Source organism: Rhincodon typus, chromosome 20 (assembly GCF_021869965.1).
Source record: "Rhincodon typus isolate 14 chromosome 20, sRhiTyp1.1, whole genome shotgun sequence".
In the NCBI taxonomy this organism is placed as follows: domain Eukaryota; kingdom Metazoa; phylum Chordata; class Chondrichthyes; order Orectolobiformes; family Rhincodontidae; genus Rhincodon; species Rhincodon typus.
In genome coordinates, this window is record NC_063351.1 from 14,747,775 (window position 1) to 14,754,540 (window position 6,766).

The 6,766-nt window shown below is 42.8% G+C and overlaps 1 long non-coding RNA gene across 1 annotated transcript in view; it reads right to left on the reverse strand.

The window, feature by feature from the left end:
- Positions 1–4,424, reverse strand: part of LOC125485541 — a 28,753-nt gene extending 24,329 nt beyond the window's left edge. The window contains exon 1 of the long non-coding RNA XR_007264249.1: positions 4,279–4,424. This is a non-coding gene — a long non-coding RNA (uncharacterized LOC125485541). The remainder of the gene's footprint in view (positions 1–4,278) is intronic.
- Between the last annotated feature and the right edge of the window lie 2,342 nt (positions 4,425–6,766).

Sequence of the window (6,766 nt, forward strand, 5' to 3'; positions counted from 1 at the left end):
GGAGAGATCATGCATGAGGATGAGATGGAATGTAAGCCTTTCCACCACTGACTCCATTGAGGCAGAAGCAGGAAGGCAGTGAGATCCTCACATTCCACCCTTACTTACGCCTGATTAAACGGTCCCACCACTAGGCCCAGCGCAGGAGAGGACATTAAGTTCTATCCAAAGAAACCAAACTAACTACAGTTGTTTCACAAGAACAGGACAATAATGAATCTGGAAACAGGAAACAGATCTAACAGATAAACTAGTGGGGCCTATAAAGGAAACATGTGACATTGGCAGGAAAGAGGTGTGGATACTGGTATAAACTGAATAATGTGACTAAAATTATCCAGCACTGAGCTAAAAGAAATTATGGGGCAGTCAGGACTTGAGGTCAAGTGTCTCAAAATCAGAAATATAGAAGTTCAATTAAGATTGTTAATATTATAAACGTGAATTTCAAAATTTGATTGCAGCCATCAACATATCTTGGAACCATGTTGCATGGTTAACCTAAACACATTCATTCCAATGAAGACAGCACACAAGCTTTGTGCTGTCTGCTCATTGTAAATATTTGTAGTGTGCTGCTAGTGCTAAGCACACCGAGAGCAGGATGTATAAAAACAGGAGAAGTAGCACATGTTCAATCTAGCCCTTTAAAAGAGAGAATGCATTCTGGCAGCACTAGTTGCTGTAAGTCATTCTAGAAGTCATTTTTGATTTAGATATGACACATTTTGACAGACAGCAGGCTCCAAAATTGTCTCACACAATAATGGTGATTTTGGTGTAGGAAGTAAAGAAGGGAGAGATGTTCCCTATCCACAGGAACTGGGTAGCAGCCCCCAGCAAGCTCAGAAAAGGCAGTGACAGTAGATTGCTGTCCAAGTCAATGCCTGCATTGTAGTCCGTTGGACCAGGATATAGTATCAGAAGTTGTTCAATGATCTAACATGAATGATTACAGCCACTAAATGCATGTTCTAATCCCATCAGCTGCACTTTACCATCAACTTCCCACACTACTCAGTATACTTCCTGACAAAAATCACTGATCAATCAATTTCGTTCCATTAGGATACATACTTCATTATTAGCTTCACCCCACTTTTATGCACTCTATGCTGTTACACACCTTAAACCTAGGCCTCACAACCAGGACACATTGCAAGCTAGTCAAGTGTGACCCTCACATCACCCAAACATATTGTATCATACTCTCTATCGAGCAGCACAAGGTGACTCACAAATGTAGGCAGTAGCAAGCACTGGGGCTGGATACAATGAAGATGATGATGTACTCCTACCTAATCTTCCTCATCTCTTCTGAAACACAAGTGGCACACACCACTTGTTTTCCTTCCCTCTCCTCACCACTACCCCACTCATGCTTATAATATTAACAATCTTTCTTGAAGTTCTACATCTCGACCCTATATCTAACTTTGAGGCTGTTGTACATTTAACAGCAGCACATTTAACTTCAAGTCCTGACTGGCCCATAATTTCCTTTATCTTTGTGCTAGCCTATAAGAGTCACATTATTCAGTTGAGACTAGCATCCACACATCTTCCTGCCAATGCCACATCTCTCTTTATACGGCCCAATAGTTTTGCTTATTTGAACTGTCTTCTGTCTCTAGATTCATTAGCTTCCTGTCTTTGTGAAAGAGCTCTACACATTGTTAGTTTGGATTCTTTTTACCTTCCTTGTACCTTTCTCCTTTCAGATACACATGAACTACCAACTGGCTAGACAGTGATGCTGGAATGGGAATGCAAGAAGACATTCATGATGGTGTACCACCTTCACTTGATCTCATGTTCATATCCAGCAGGTCTGATATTCACACAGTGTCTACTTTAGAGGGTAACTGGGATCTGAAACTGGTGAGTGGGCAATAGCCAGTGCAAGGGGAGAGGTACAGTGGAGGCGCCAGCTTGCCAACCTTGTAAGGTTGCACACAGTGTTGGTTGCCCCCTTTTTTTCCTCTTCCTCTCCTCAGTTGCGTATTGTATATTTGGTGACAAGAGCAGAACAAGAGCAGAGATTGTGCACAATGCAGCAGATCACAATGAATCGTGGCACATTCTCTGGAGAGCACAACAGGATTCTTGCAAAATGCTGCAGACAACAGAATCATAGGTTAATTGTTGAGATGTTCTGCTCAATGACATTCCACTTGGCAGCATAGCATTTACACATGTGCTGCACGATGGATGTCAGTAAATAGCCCTTTTTGCTCAGTAGCTAGCCAGGATCTTCCTTGTTATTCAATTGTCATTGGTACTGCAGGCTGGTTCCAAATAAAGACATAATGATTGCTGCCTGTACAGCATGAGTTGACCCATGTACTGTATGTGGTCGCACACCAGCTGCAGTGGTGCAGTCAATGGCACCCTGTAGCATGGAAAAGGTTTTTACCCTGCCTAAATACAAATCTAGTTTCAACAAGTGGGAGGACAATGTGCTAAAGCATGCCACCAATACTACTTCTTTCATCCTGCCGTCATTCATAAAGAATTGTAATTTAAGCACAGCCTGATTTTCAGAAACAACCTAGAGAGGCCTGTGCTCCAATCAGGAATTAACGCACACTCCCATTTAATATCCAGAATGTCAAAGTGCTCAAACAGTTAAACCAACTTTGAGTAAAGATAAAAATTGCCCATGGGCTGCAAAATAATGTCTGCCATGAACACATTTTAATTCTGGCTTGACAGTAATTTGGAAGTATACCATCCTGATAAATCCTCTTCTTTCGTTCAAAATAATGCCAAGGTACCTTGCACATCCACCTGAGCAAGCTGATGGCATCTTGGTTTAATGTTTCATCCAAAGAACAGTACATCCTCCATTGTAGTACTCCCTCAGTACTGGAATACGAGTCCTGACTTTGTGCTCAAGCCCTGGGACTTGAACATAGGAGCTATTGTTCAGGGGCGAACACATTACGAAACGAGCCACAGCAAGTAGATGAAGAATAAATGAATGAAGAATATAGGGTTGAAGCATAAGAACATAAGAACCAGGAGCAGCAGCAGGCCATCTGGCCCTTCGAGCCTGCTCCGTCATTCAATAAGATCATGGCTGATCTTTTCGTGGCCTCAGTTCCACTTATCCACCCTCTCACCATAATCCTTAATACTTTACTGCTCAAAAAGTTATCTGTCTTAGCTTTAAAAACATTCAATGAGAAAGCCTGAATTACTTCACTGGGCAGGGAATTCCACAGATTCACAACCCTTTAGTTGAACAAATTCCTCAATTCAGTCTGAAATCTGCTCCTCCTAATTTTGAGGCTGTGCCCTCTTGTTCTAGTTTCACCCACCAGTGGAAACATCCTCCCTGCTTCTATCTTATCTATTCCCTTCATAATTTTATATGTTTCTTTAAGATCCCCCCTCATTCTTTTAAATTCCAATGAATATAATCTCAATCTACTCAGTCTCTAAAGTACAAGACTGCTTCTGACAAGATTCATAGAATGGTTGCAATACAAATGGAAGCCAGATTTATTTACTTTGAAACTTTTTTATATATCCTTTATATGCAATAATATATAAAACTTGGGACACCATCATCACATGGCTGTCATGCCAGTCTGAAATAAGCTTCCAACAACCCTTTTGACTCCAGGTGGAACTTGATCCGAGCTGCGGTGAGCAGTGATATGGGGGGGAATTAATTCTATTTTGTATGATTATTAACTATTCACTACATTATTGATAATTACTAGTAATTAGTTAATTTATTAATTTAACATTCAAATAAATTCAAAATCAATCTCCAATTCGACATCTTGCTGTTTGCTGTTGCTGGTTTGGTCTGTTTGGATTTATATGTATTTAAGCAACATTTAGAAGATAGATAACTAAAAATATAATAATTTCCATTTTAACTCTGCAAAAGCAATTCAGCTAGTCCACTCCTTGGTTGTGTCCCTGTAGCCCTGAAATTTTTGTCTCTTCAGGTATTTATCCAATTCCCTCTGGGAAGTCACGATTTAATCTGCCTTCACCAGACTATCAGGTGATGAATTCCAGATCTTGACCACTTGCTACATGAAAATTATTTTCTTCATATTGCCACAGGTTCCTTCGCAGATACATTGTACATTGTGTTTTCAATTCTTTGAGCTTCCTCTAATGAGGACAGTTAGTAGTCTCATATTATTTCTCTAATCAATCCGGTCAGGCTTATGTCATACATTTCACTGATATCTCAGTGCTACTGAGAAATGGCAAACAGTTTGTAAAGACATCAAAGCCAAGTTATAAACATACCCTGAAAGTTTACGAAATGCTTATTCCGGCATCTTGATAGTGAAGATAGACAACTGCTCCTCCTCCAAGATAACACTCCACACTGGAGCCCCCCAAGGATGCGTTCTCAGCTCCCTACTGTACATCCTGTAGACCCACGACTGTAATGCCAAATTCCAAACGAATGCCATCTACAAGTTTGCTGACAACACCACCGTGGTAGGACAGATATCAAACAACAATGAGTCAGAATACAGAAAGGAGATAGAGGGCTTGGTGTCATGGTGCAATAATAACAATCTCTCTCTCAATGACGGCAAAACAAAAGAATTGATCATTGACTTCAGAAAGATGAGAGAACATATCCCCATCTACATCAACAGTGCAGAGGTTGAGAGCATCAAGTTCCTAGCAGTGACTTCCCATGTAGAAGCAACAGTCAAGAAGGCATAACAATGTGTCTTTTTCCTCAGCCAGCTCAGGAAATTTCACATGTCCACAAAGTCCATCACCAACTTCTACAGGTGCACCATTGAAAGCATATTGTCCAGGTGCATAACGGCCTGGTATGGCAACTGTTCTGCCCAGGACCCTAAGAAACTACAGAAGGTTGTGTACATAGTCCAGAACATCATGGAAGCCAACCGCCCATCCATGGACTCCATTTACATGGCTCGTTGCCACAGAAAGGCTGCCAACATCAACAACCCATCGCACCCTGGCAATACTCTCCTATAACCTTTCATCAGGCAGAGGATAGAGAAGCTTGAACTTACACACCAGTAGGTTCAATGACAGATTCTTCCCTGCCGTTATTAGATTGATGAATGGAGACTCTAATTTCAAATAATGCTGATATTGCTAAATGTTGATCTTAGCTAGCACACGCCTTGTGTGATGTAATTTGTATGCCTCTGTCTAGTCTTTTTTCACCTTATGATCTGCATGTCCTTGCTTACTATGATCTGCCTGTACTGCTCGAAAATAAAGCTTTTCACTGTACTCAGGTACATGTGACAATAAATCAAATCAAATCAAATCTTATTTGTAATTCAAGCTATTTCTGTAGCGCTATAAATACAGCAGATGCTGGGAATACTATCTCAGTACAGATAGCTAAGGAATTGGCTCTGGAGGGTGGCAAAGTGGCTCAGTGGTTCACACTGCTGCCTCACAGCACCGGAGACCTGGGTTTGATTCCAGTCTCAGGTGACTGTCTGTGTGGAGTTTTTCCATGTCTGCGTGGGTTTCCTCCAGGTGCTTCAGTTTTTGCCCACAGTCCAAAGGTGAATTGGCCTTGCTAAATTGCCAGGGATGTGCAGGCTAGGTGGATTAGCTATGGTAAATGTGGGGTTATGGGGATAAGTTAGGGGGTTGGGTCTGGATGGAATGTGAGGATGGGTGTGGACCCAACAGGCCTGCTTCCACACTGTGGGGATTGCATGATTCTCTGATCTCTTCAAGGAAGGCATATATGCCAATAGAAGCTGGAGATCTGCTTCAAATTTCAAAGGAGAAAAGGCAATGGATTGTAATAATGCTGAGATTTTTGTTAGAAAATATCCAACAAGCTTAAAATAAATTAAAGTCTCATCTTGTGCATTTCCACTGAGTTTTTCCCATTTGTCCAACATAACTTAAGCAGAAACACTGAAATTCTGGAAAAACAGTAGAAATTAGCCAGGCTTCTAGAACAACTTTAAATGAATACTTACTGCTATCAAACAGCACTGTTCTAGTTGAATCAGAGATAGTAGGAACTGCAGATGCTGGAGAATCCGAGACAACAAGGTGCAGGGCTGGATGAACACAGCAGGCCGAGCAGCATCATAGGAGCAGAAAGGCTGACGTTTCGGGCCTAGACCCTTCATCAGAAAAGGGGGAGGGGAAGGGGGTTCTGAAATAAATAGGTAGAGAGTGGGAGGCGGATAGAAGATGGATAGAGGAGAGGATAGGTGGAGAGGAAACAAACAGGTCGGAGAGGCGGGCCAGTAAAGGTGAGTGTAGGTGGGGAGTTAGGGAGGGGACAGGTCAGTCCAGGGAGGACGGACAGGTCAAGGGGGCGGGATGAGGTTAGTCGGTAGGAGATGGGGGTGCGGCTTGAGGTGGGAGGAGGGGATAGGTGGGAGGAAGAACAGGTTAGGGAGGCGGGGACGAGCTGGACTGGTTTTGGGATGCGGTAGGGGGAGGGGAGATTTTGAAGCTTGTGAAATCCACATTGATACCATTGGGCTGCAGGGTTCCCAAGTGGAATATGAGTTGCTGTTCCTGCAACCTTCGGGTGGCATCGTTGTGGCACTGCAGGAGGCCCAGGATGGACATGTCGTCTGAGGAATGGGAGGGGGAGTTGAAATGGTTCGCGACTGGGAGGTGCAGTTGTTTATTGCGAACCGAGCGTAGGTGTTCTGCAAAGCGGTCCCCGAGCCTCCGCTTGGTTTCCCCGATGTAGAGGAAGCCACACCGGGTACAGCGGATGCAGTATACCACATTGGCAGATGTGCAGGTGAAC